Here is a 12,770-nt window from a genome sequence, read left to right on the forward strand (position 1 = left end):
CAAAACACAGATCTTTAAGTGTGCAAAAAATAAAAATCATTTGTATGTACATTTTTTTAAGTTTTCAAACAAAAATTTAAGACAATATTTCTTTTAAACTAAGTAACTTTGTTGAGCTTCACTTTCCCAGGGCTTGCTTGTTTAGCAAAGCATTTCACCAACTGTTCTTTTGAATCCTTTTTGTTGGAGGAAGGCTGGGGGAGGGGGGTTACCTGAAACTAAACTGGCTTGATTTTTATCCAGTTTTAGACAAGAGCACATTACATTGTCGGGACTAGCTGAAAAGTCAAAAAGAGGCACACAACCTTCTCTGTGACTGAGCCCAGCTGGAGGCTAGAACTTTTATTTCCCCAGAGATGTTCAAATAAGTTTCAAAAACACATAACCAAAAACCCACCCTTTAAAAGTAGTGCCAAGGGAAGGTGGCTGGGAAGGCTGGGAAGGTGGTTCACTGGTAGCGAATTTGCCTTGCATGCATGAGGGCCTGGTTCAATTCCCCAGCACCATAAGCAAAGGGGAAAACGCTAGAAGTGGAGCTGTGGCTCAAGTGGTGGAGCACCCGCCTTCAGTTGAAGAGTTGAGGGATAGCACCCAGGCCCAGAGTTCAGGCCCCATGACCGGATCCCACACTCCCCGCCCCAAAGAAAACAAAATTAACTAGTACCATTTCTAAAACAGAACTAGACAACACAACTACCAAAGGCTGAGTTTATCCCTATCAGTACTCTCTGCCATTCTCACTCAGCAAGCTGAATCCAGAGTCTGCTGAATGAGCCTGCCACTCTTACCCAGAACTTCCCTATCTCAGGAAATTTAGAACAGAGAACACTCAGGTCTCAGTGAATGGGGTGACATCTCACTAACATTTGTTGACCAAGGGCCTTAAAATGTGGAAGAGAAGTCCCAGTCATGTTGGGGCAAGGGAAATAAGTCCTTAGCAGCCATCCCTTCAGAGTGGTAGATTCTCCCCCATTCTCAGTACCCCCTGGGTCAAGGCTTAAGGGTAAGATAAACACCAAATGACAAACAGAACACTCAACACACAGACACAACTTAAAAAGGCATGCTGTAGCATTGTAAATTGCCAACCAGAAAGTGCCAGACTACAGAAAGGGTTTCCCAAAAAATGGAATACTTCCCAGTACAGATGGAAAACTTCCCAAAAAATATCTGCATGAAGTGCCAGACTACAGATGGAAAATTTCCCAAAAAATGTCTGTACTAAACAGCAATCTATCCAAAGGTGTCTGGGGATATCTCCTAATAGACCACTTTGGCAGTCTTATAACACGTCTGCCAAGATTCCTTGCCAACCATAATACAGACCTGGTGGGAAACCAGAATTACAGATACAGAACCTGCAGGCAACCAAATATACAGAACAGCAATGCCTAGACTTGACAGCTGGGTTTTTTGGGGCATCTGGAGGGTCTTATGAGGCAGATTCCAGACAAGCCCCCAGAAATGTTTTATGGACTTGGGACCCCCGAAACACCACCAGAGACCACGACCAATGCGAACAGCAAAAGAGTCGTTTATTTGCAAGCTCAAGCTTGGTCCTCTGCACACTGGGTAACCAGTGACACAAAGAGTCCCCGAGCACAAAATCAGCACAGCTTTTATAGTATTGAACATACAAGTTTAGGGAATTTCCACACAAGCAGTTACATGATTGGTTTGAGTCCACTCTAACCTCACTGACCTTTCTCTGAACTATTGGGATTTTCTGTTCCTGAAACACTTGGGCAACAGCAGGGTTGGTGACAACCTATGTTTTTTTTCTCTCTCTCTTGGGGTTACTCTGAGGGCAGACTAGCACAAGATGGTGGGGTTAATCTCAAATTGAACTTACTTTGGCTCTTCAGCCTGAATAAAACATAGCATACCACATACAAAGCTTTGGTAAAACACAGGTCTGTCTTACAGTGTTGGACCAATAGAAGTGTATGCCTAGTGCTGTTGCAGGTGTGTCTTAAGGTGTATGGAGTTTTTCATCCTGATGATCTTGCAATGATGAAATTGACCATCTACACAATTACCTGAGAAGATCCCTGCTGAGACCTCTATTAAGTAACAGCTAAATAAAGAGCAATATTTACAATGAAATATATTGAACAACCAGACATCATGACCAAAATTAGTTTTACCTGATTCAGTGTATTTTTTACACTCTATATCACATGTACAAGTTCCTCATTCCTTTCTGTCTCATTATGTTGTCTTTCCTTATTTTTGTTTTTATTTTCAGAACCATGGTATGATAGGGCATTTCTTATATTTTTTTCTTCTAGTCTTCAGAAAGTCTGCAGTTAAATAGGCTTAAGTTCCTTTTGTTAGAAAATTAAAAGCACATTGGATGGGGTCTTCATCATTATTTTGTTATGATCTCAAACACGTTTTTATTTCTGGCATTTTACCTGTGTAATCTCACTTCAGTGTTTTCCAAAGGGCACTTTAGTGGAAGGAGGAAATTCAAAGTGGATTCTGGTAGAGAATTTCTGTTACTAAATACTCTTGTACATAGTAAGGTAGGCAACTCCAAAATTATTCATTAGAGAGATGAGTTGAAAAACATCTCTTTACACACTAATACTCTTTCCTCAACAAAACCACAGGATTTAAAATAACGAATATTTTTTGAAGTTAATGGCACAAATGTGCACAAATTTTCTAGAAATAAAATGATCACTCATGATCACTGATACTTCAAAGAATGCTTTCCAATAAGAGGACTCCCCTTCAGACATTTTCACACAATGTGTATCTACCTGGTAACAGAACCTCAAACTAGACTAAAGTATCCAATAGCTATTTAATTTTTGTTGCCTTTTTGCCATACTGCTTTCTTATCATATTGATTAGTATGAATTCTATGGCCAGTATAAAATCGCATTTGTAATAAAAGTTACTAGATGGGACCATCATGGGTGAGCTGGTGTGGGGTTTCTGGTGGAGCCCTGTGTGATTCAAGGGAGGAGTTTGTATTGGCACAGTCTCTGTGGTGGAGCAGGGCGGGGCTTTGAGGGTGAAGCCCAGTCTGTGTAGGGCTTTGAGACAGGATGGAGGGGACAGGAAGGACTAGACTTGTTAGGGGCGGGGACTCTTGTGGAGTAGGCGGGATTGAACATGGAGGCTGGCAGGTGGGCAGGTTTTCAGTGGAAGAAGATGGGGTCACTGGGGAGGAGGCTGTTTGGGACAGAGCTTTGAGAAGGAAGAACAAGGCTACAAAGGAGGAGATTACTTAGAGGAGGGGTGCTGGTAGAGCCACTGTGACCCCTTGTGGGATATGTAGGGTGAGGTTTCCCATAAGGCAGGGAAGGGAATGGAGGCAAGAGGCTGTCAGAAGGTGGGGATTCTGGTGTAGGAATGCAGAGCTATGAGAGAGAGGCTTTTCAAGTTTGGTTTTGAGAGGGCCCGGTGGTACCAGGAAGACGTGGGCTAGTAAGGGGCAGGGTTTCTGGTGGAGAATGGCAGGCCTTAGGGAAGTGTGTTAGGGTGGAGGTGGGGTTTCTTGCAGAGCAGGATGTAGTCACAATGTATGGAGGAGTTTTTCAGGACCAGAGCTTTGTGAGAGCAGTGCACTAGACTAGTTCGGATGGGGTTTCTTGGGTAGCCAGTTACCACTTCTAAAAGAAAAATCAGGTTGGGTGGGGATTTCAGTGTTGCAAGGCAGGACATGGACTTTGGACAGGGTTTTCAGTAGGGCAAAGAAACCTTCAAAAAGGGACTATGGAGGGACAAGGGAGCAATAAGACAAGTTCAGCCTGCTGAGACTTCCAGAGGGAGGCCAACTGGTGCAGTGGTTTCCAGTGGAGCAATGTGGGTGTCGAGAGATTGGATAGTGTAGTGGGGGTTTTCTAGTGGGGTTTATCTGGAGCAGGACAGAGCTTGGAGATATGTGGCTAGTTGGAGGAGGGCTTTGAGAAGGAATGGAAGGGCTACAATGGTGTAGGATAATTATGGGCATGGTATCTGGTGGTGTAGTGTGTGGATCTGAGGAAGGAGCCAATAGGGGGTGGGAGCAAGGCAGGGCATTGAGAGAGTAGATGTGGGAGGTGGAGAGGCTTGTGGTGGAGCAGGGCTGGCTTTCCAGGCAGGAGATGGGCTATGTGAGAACCTTCTGGCCTAGCAAGGTGCGGTTTCAAGGACAGTTATAGGCAGGTGGAGGGTTTTTGGTGTAGCATGATGGGCTTTGTAGGAAGAGGTAGGTTCAGGGCTGTGTTTGTGAGGTTAGGCCACTTAGAAGTAGGCTAGTTATGGGAGGAGTTTCTGATGAAACCAGGAGGGGCTTGAGGGAGAAGGATGATTGGGGGTGGGGTTGAAAGGAAAGGGAGGAGCTTGCAGGTACTAGGATATGGGAGCAATAAGACTATGCAATACTAGAGTAGTTAGGGGCAGTAGTTGCAGCAGGGTATCTGATGGATGAGGTGGGGATTCGAGGGAGGAGCCCAATGTAGGTGGAGTTCTTGGATGTGGCCTGGTTTCTGGTGGTGCAGAGCAGGGATTCCGGGAAGGGGAGGAGTGGAAGAGGGATTTCCCTATGGCAGAGGAGGGCTTTCAGGAAGGAGTCTGGTTTCAGTCAGGCCTTTGAAAGTTTATAGCAGGGCTACCAGGGGGTAGGTTATTTAAGGTTGGGCTTTTTAAGAAAGAGGCTGACTGGACTTGTGTTTCTAGTGGATCTAGTCAAGTTTTATAGGAAGCAGTGATAGGAAAGTGGCAAACCTTAGTGAAGATTGGGGCTACAAAACATAAAAATTTACTATTAATAAATACAATATAGGAACACCATTTTCTGTCAGTGTAGAATTATATTACTTTTATATATGCGAGAGATACTGGAGAAAGTAACCAAGTAATAATTGCTTCCTAGTGAAATTTTTCATTATTCCAGTTGAGTGAAAATAAAACCACAGGTCACCTCAGGCTCAGAGGCACACAGGAGACTAAGACACATGAAGCATTGGACTTGATTCCCTATCACCACCATTACGGACCACAAATAAAAAGTTTAAAATTTCTCACTTGGTCATAATGGACACTATTGTGTTAAAATTGTGAATGAATAGAATGTATACTTTGACCATTTTAGAAATCCTAAAGGTAAGTAGTAATGTTTTAACTTTATACAATATTGGAAAGGATACTAAAAATAATTAGGAAAAGATCAAATTGCAGGCACAATGTTCGTTCTCCACCATCAATCCTAAAGAATTTAAAATTTAATTTTAAATTCTAAAGAATTTAAAACCAGAAAATTACTATATAGTGAGGTTGCAGCATGGTTTCTTTTCAGTCATCAAAATGGTGACTTAAGCAATGTGTCTTTATCATTGGATGCATCGATGTTAAAACTTCTAAGAATGTGAAACTATACAGACCCTGAAGAAACTCAGAAGGAGCTGTGAAATGATGTTGGAATAAAATTAATGACTAATTAGAGTAGGAATTGATCTTCACTAGGCCAATACATACTTTCCAGAAGAAAAGGCTACATTGATAAATAAACAGTGAAAAGGATGCAGGCAGGCAGACCTTGAAGTAAACATTATCCAATGAACAACACCTACGGAGGCATGATTGCAGTCTTCTTTTACCTAAGTTACAGTTATTGATTTATGTACTTCCCTGATGCCAAATAACAAAGCCATGAAAATGCAGTAATCATTTTCAAGGCATTAGAATTTACAGAAAGAATTCAATGAATGTATTGTTAGAAAGTAAAGATAGATGTCTGAGTTCAAGAGTGAAGAGAATATCCCCAATCTCTGGCCCTCCACTGTGAGAGGGGTACAAGCCGAAGCACAAGGAGAATGGACAGAAGGACAGTAGTGCATACCAGTAGTTCGCAAGATGCAATGATGAATGTAATGGGAGAAAATCAACAAGATCATCACAGGACTTAGAACAAATGGAATGAGAGAGAAAGAGGGAGAGAAAAATGGGAATATTTCAAGAGTTTAAAAGTGAACATGTCTGCCAGGACTATCCTAAGCATATATTAATTAATAAAAATGACGGAAACCATGGAACCTATGTTTCTTTGAATCTGGCTTACTTCACATAATATGATTGTTTTCCAAGTCTTTCCATTTTCTTAAGAAAGGAGTTGTGTCATTCTTTGTGACAGAAGCATAAAATTCCATTGTGTATATATATCACATTTTCTTGATCCTGTCATCTATTGAGGGGCATCTTGATTGGTTCCATATCTTAGCTATAGCAATAATGCTGTAAAAAACATAGTTGTAAATTTTGTGTGGTTTAGATTGAGATCATTTCCACAAGTGCCCAGGAATGGGATTGCTGGTTCCAGAGCTATGTACATTTGACCTTACAAAATGATGTTAATTGAAATGAACTCTAAGCCATAGAAACAACAAGTCTTTTTTCAGATATCAACCTTGATGTAGGTAAAGTAGTGTATCTAGGTCTTATTTTTATTTCATTTGCCTTTTTCCATTGGTTTATCCCTGGAAATCTCTGTCTTGATTCTGGTACCTTCCATCTTGTATATACATTTACCTGATTTGGAGAAGGAAAGGGAAAAAATATAGTGACGAAAGATGTACAAAGACTGACCCATTGCAACAATGATATTCACACGACACTATATTGGAAATGAACTTTACAACTTTGGAGTGAGCGGGAGGTGTGGAGGGTGGGAAGGGATATGAGAATAACAATGGAGTGGGTAACACTATTCAGCAAGGAATGTACATTACTCATGTAACTGTAACCACTCTGTATAATATTTTTGAAATAAAATAAAATATAAAAATTTAACCTATCTACGAAAAAAATACCCTTTTCAAAATAATACATCTGTCACAGTACTTGTGAGGAATTCTAGACTCAAGCTGTTAGACCTGGAAAGGGATAGATTGGGAAGCCATCTCAAACAGCAGACAAAAGGATGAGAGCTATACTCTGGAAAGGTCAGTCAAGGGAAGACAGGGATATGAGTTATTACCTCAAGAGTATGTAATTTAGAGCTGTTGGACACTAAAAGATTCAGACTTTGTAGACAAGATACATGTCTGTGTTATGGTTGTAATGACTATTGCTCCCTTCTGCTCCTGAACAATAAGGGATTCAATTATCACTATGTATGCAAACAATATCTCATATCAATAGTTGTAACCACCAGCAAGATTAATGCCTTAGTTTGTGGACATACCTGTAGCCACTGACAACCCCCCTACCCCCCACCCCACCCCCATAGTAGAAGGAATATAAAGCATGTGAAGCAGGATTTAGGGATCCAGAAGCTGGCAATGAGGCTTTTGGTCCTCTGGTGTCTTCTTTCCTATTACTTCCTGTGATTTCTCAGTTCTTTGGCCAGGTATCCCATCATCTTTTCTGTCCCATGGTTGTGGTTAGCGACAGTACTGATATTCGGAACACCTCAAAAAAAAAAAAAACTATGGAAAAACACTTCCTCAAAGAAGATTGACAAACGTATAGGAGCACCTGGAAAGATACCAAATATCAGCACTCATACTGTGATCCTCTAGCAAAAAAGTACAATTCAGGAGTATCTTAACTTCTGATAATACAAGAGATGGATAATTGTCCCTTTTGTATATTTGGTATTGCATAATTTTTTAGAAACACATTTACATTATGAAATAATGTTATTTATTTCATAAGTCACAGACCATGTCACTGGAGTGATGACCCTAATGTCTTATCTCAGTTTCCTGATTCAGACTTAGATGATTGTGAATTGCCTAACTATGAACATTTGTTCATGAAACTCAACAACACAGAATGAAGTGTCAGGGTCAGGCCATTCCATACCTGTAAGGATTTTTACATATATTAGCGTAATATACACCTACACTGCTCAGCACTCACAGCACATTGGTATGTTATAATTATCTTCAGATCAGAATAAACACTAGAGCTTAAAGTAGAATGATGGGCTATACATTTTCAACGCAAGAGTGATGATCACACCCTGCAATTATTCTCAGTGGAGAATCCTTCCTATACATTTCACTGACTTAGCTTCTACTCTGTGCTTTACCATTATCAGACAGGGTCACACTGTATCGAGCCACAATACTGCAGCAATCTTAGATGCCTTTGAATTTTACCTTCAATCTTGATACCAAGGTCAACTCTGCAACTCTAATCACATAGTTGACACCCGAACTTTTCAAGCCTGGTTAAAAATTCAGCTATCACTGCTCATTGCCAGTGTTAAAGATCTCACTCCTTTTGATTTGTTGTGCATCTTCTTGTATTTCCAACACTGCCTTAGATGTTGGTTTTTGAAGTAGAGCTTTTAGTTTGCATTTGATTTATGGAGGTGTTAGTGATGCCGGTTGAACTACATATATTATAATGTAAGTAATTTGATGTTTTGACATATGAATTTAATTTTGGCAATTGAAGAAGTGAATACACATCACTCACAAAAATTTCTTTATGTGTATTGGTATTACTTTATTGTGAACTTCCTAAAAGCCAGCCATGGGAGCACATGTCCCTAATCCCATCACTTCTGTGACTGAGACAAGGCGTGAAAGGTCCAGACCATTTGGCACTTCATAGTGAGAACCTTTCTACAGAGAAGGGGAGAGAATAGCAAAAAGAGCAAATAAATCTTCCCACAGTTTTGTTACATATTATTTACACTTAGCCATTAAAACCACTATAATAGTATTTTTTTTATGACTTCTTACCTACTCTTTTTCTGTTCTGAGCTGTTTTGTTTATGGATCTCTAAGAAATCATATAAGAATCGCATAAGAAATCTATATAAATCATATAAGAAATCATAAAAAATAGTTTTGTTGGGATATTTAATCCAAAAGGAATAATTTCAGGAAAGTATTAAGCACATAAAATGTAATGCAGAGCTGGGAAGGTGGCCCAGTGGTAGAGCGCTTTGAGGTAGATTTGTTCTCCTTAAGCAATTACTCCAGGAATAATAAACAGTGGAAGCTGAATGATGTTCATTCAGGTATTTCTTTAGAAATTAAACCAATCTTTATTGGGTATAAAGATCACTTACAATGTCATTACCTACACCCTTTTCATTTAAAAATATTTATATTCTGTAGCAATGTCATTGTCGTTATATATTATTGAAAATAAGAGAACCCATGGGACCTATGTTTCTTTGGAGTTGGCTTACTTCACTTAATAAATTTTTTTCCAAATCTTTCCATTTCCTAACAAATTGGGCAATGTCATTCTTTCTGATGGAGGTATAGAATGCAATTGTATATATAAATACCACATTTTCTTGATCCATTCATCTACTGAGGAGCATCTGGGTTGGTTCCATATCTTAGCTATGGTAAATAATGCTGCAATAAACATAGTTGTGCTGGTAGTTTTAGTATGGTCTTGTTTGTGATCCTTTGGGTAAATGAACAAAAGTGGGATTGCTGGGTCATAGGGGAGCTTTATGTGGAGTCGTTTCAGGAAACTCCATACTTCTTTCCAAAGTGGTTGAAGAAGTTTACACTCCCACCAAGAATGCAGTAGGGTTCCCTTGTGGCCCCATCCCCTTCAGCATTTGTTGTTGTAAAAATATGGACTGCTTCACGAATTTGAAAGTCATCCATGTGTATGGGCCATGCTAATCTTTTTTGTATCATACCGATGTTAGTGTATGGGCTGCCGGATTAAGCACAGAACATTTTTTATATAGAAAGTGTAATTGATTTTCTTAAACTAGACAATTCCACAAAAAAGTAAGTTCAAAAGAATTTTCATGAAATTTTAGAATCATGCATTTCTTACACAAGCACATATTTTTGATGTTGGCATAATTTGTGGAGGGGAAGGGAAAAATGTTTAAATAGGGATACAGGTAGACCCATTGCAACGGTGAAAGGAACTTCACAACTTTGGCACCTCTACTACTGCCATACCTGCAGATTGTAATTTGATTGCTTATTTTGAGGTAGCATCACAATGCCTGGGCCTGCTTGGACTGTGGTCATCCTAACACAATCAAAATACATTGCACCCAGCAAATGGTTAGAGTTTCCTGAAACTTCTTTTTTTTTTTGTCTGGGCTTGCCTGGAACTGAAATTCTCTAATCTCTGTTTTCTAAGTAGATACTATTACAGGTTTGAGTCACTTTATCCAGTAAAAGTATACAATTTCAAGATATCTTGATATTGCCTATATTTGTGCTTAACATATATAGCTAACCTTAATTTTCTCCCTCTTTTGTTTAATACTCTGAGTTGAAAACATTGACTTTCTTGTTATACATGGCTTTGTTTTGGGTGGAATCCCATCACAATCCAAAAAATCTCCCAAAAGTTTATGTCAAATCATGGAAAAGAAGGCTGCAGGTTAGGAAAAAAAAAACACTGATCCTTAACTTACATTTGCAGTATATTTATAGTGTTAGTCAATACTTTCTGAAGTATGAGAAGAGAAGGAAGAGAGAAATGTGAAAGATGTCAGGTCTCTGCGGAATTTCTGTAGTTGTCACTTCATGTTATATTCTTCCTTAAAAATTGCTTTATTAAAACCCTCTGAGTGAATATTGGTTGGGCTGTTTGGTAACCTTACCCAAGAAATGACGCTGATTTTAGAAGGCTGATGATTTGGTAAATAAAGGAATAATGAGAATGAGCACTGATATTGTCACAGAATGAGCCGACAAGGTTCATTGCTGAACAGCAAAAGAAAGCAGTTTCAAGTCCGATGATGCACATTGGAACATATACAGATAGATACATATATGTATACGTATACAAACACACGTGAAAAAGTATATATCCAGTAGAACATAGAGAGAAAGTTGGTGTGACAAGTATTAAACTATATCAAACTGGTTTCAGGAAAGGTAAAGTAAAATATCAATAGTTTAGCATAGATTTTGCATAGATTTGTAAAGGATGAAAATTCTTTCCTCATTTTATACTTTACAAATATCTTTAGTACATTTTAAGTTTTTTTTATATTGTAGTTGGAACATCTATATAATGCTGAGAATTGGAATTACATAAAGTATGCAATATGAATAGGCCAGCCAGTATAGGAAAGTTCATGAGATTCTTATTTCCAATTAACCACCAGGAGAAATGGAGTTCCAGTTCAGATTTTATGTAGAGCACTGGCCTTGAACACAAAAGCACCAATCAGGCTGTGAGTTTAAGCCCTAGGATCTACAGAAACAAAAACGCAAAATATAACTTGGAGTTAGATATTTTATAATGAAGCATTTTTATATACTCTACATTGTTAGAAAGACTAGATTTCTGTGATGTCTTTATAACCTATCATAATAAGTGATATTGTCCATTTATTAAGCAGAAAGGCTTACTCAGATTTATAAGTTTGAAGGTTTCAGTGTATGTTCAGTTGGTTTTATTGCTTTGGTGGCCTGTGACAAGACAATGTCAAGGTGAGGAGTATGTCAAAAAGAAATGTTTTTGATCTAGAATGATTAAAAGAGAAAAGAAAGTAGATGAGTGTGCATGTTCTCAGAGGTTTCACTCTGAAGAACTTAATCTCCAGAAGAACTATGCAGGTATTCTCCACAGTCTGGGAGGAAATGGAAAGTCATTTTTCTTTAACACATAGGTCTTTCTGGGGCATTCTAAATTCAAATGGCAACATCCTCACCAGTGATAACGAATTGTCCAGGGGGGGAAGCAAATAGATATTTCTATAAATTCCAATCAGATCTCAGCAGACTAAATATTTTATGGAATTCCTATTAAAATACTTTCTTGCAGACTGACTGCGTCTTCATACTACATATTTGTATATCTGTATGTATGTGTGGGTTTGAATAAACTAATATAGCAATGTGGCAAATTAAAGTATTAGTAAGGCCTTTCTCTTCTCATATCATGAAAGCCTGCCACAATTCTCAATCAAATCCCATTCAAGATTCAAATTTTAATGCTGTCCCAAAACTTCTGTATGCAAACCCAGGTACATTCACTTCATTTAAGACGGCAATGATATATGAAAATTTTAAGTCTTCCATGGAAAAAAATTGTATTAAGCGAAGTTAGCCAGGCCCAAAGAAACTTAGGTCCATTGTTTCCCTTAATTGCAATAGCTAGTATATGTCTGAGTCATGCAAAAAGTCAGATAAGTTGATGTTAGGGAAATGAACCCTAATATATGTATTCAAATGTTTTTTTTTTCTTTTAGGTGATTGTTTCTAACACATTTATAAGATTATTTCTTTGTTGCTTTGTATGTCCCTCTCCCATGGTATAACCCCTGCTTTCACTGTATTTGAGGTTGGTAAAATTTGTGAAGGGGAAGGGAAAAAAGAAATGTTTAAATAGGGGTACAAGTGGATACATTCCAACAATGAGATGTACAAGTCGTTATATGGAAAAACGAACTTTACAACTTTGGTGGGGGCGGGGATGAGGATTGGGTAGAGGAGCAGGGGAGGGAGGATGGGAAGGGATGGGAAGAGTAAACAAAGGAGGAAGCTACAGTGCTTGATAAGAAATGTACTCATTATCTTGCCCATGTAATTGTAACCCCTCTGTACAGTATTTTCACAAGAAAAAAAGAAACAAAGCAAAATTTAACTCTTCCAATTACGTTGTCACCAAGGAAACATGTACAATATTTCCTTAAAAAATATCTAGATTGTAGAACTTTAGCCAGAAAATTGAAGGAGTATACATTATAGGATTTAATTTAAATATTTAGTCACTGAAATGGATATTCTATATCCACAACTTAGAGCCCTTTCAAAATACATAATTGCAAACCTCATCTATTACCATCTTCTGTGAAGACAGTCCTTGCTGAAAAC

The 12,770-nt window shown here is 38.6% G+C and overlaps 1 non-coding gene across 1 annotated transcript; it reads right to left on the reverse strand.

Annotated features, from left to right (window-relative positions):
* Positions 1 to 9,542: 9,542 nt before the first annotated feature.
* LOC122126913 lies at positions 9,543 to 9,649 on the reverse strand. The gene has a single exon (XR_006151041.1). It is a non-coding gene; the product is annotated as a U6 spliceosomal RNA (small nuclear RNA).
* Between the last annotated feature and the right edge of the window lie 3,121 nt (positions 9,650 to 12,770).

This window comes from Dipodomys spectabilis, unplaced genomic scaffold, assembly GCF_019054845.1.
Source record: "Dipodomys spectabilis isolate Male_0828 unplaced genomic scaffold, ASM1905484v1 ptg000290l, whole genome shotgun sequence".
Lineage (NCBI taxonomy): Eukaryota > Metazoa > Chordata > Mammalia > Rodentia > Heteromyidae > Dipodomys > Dipodomys spectabilis.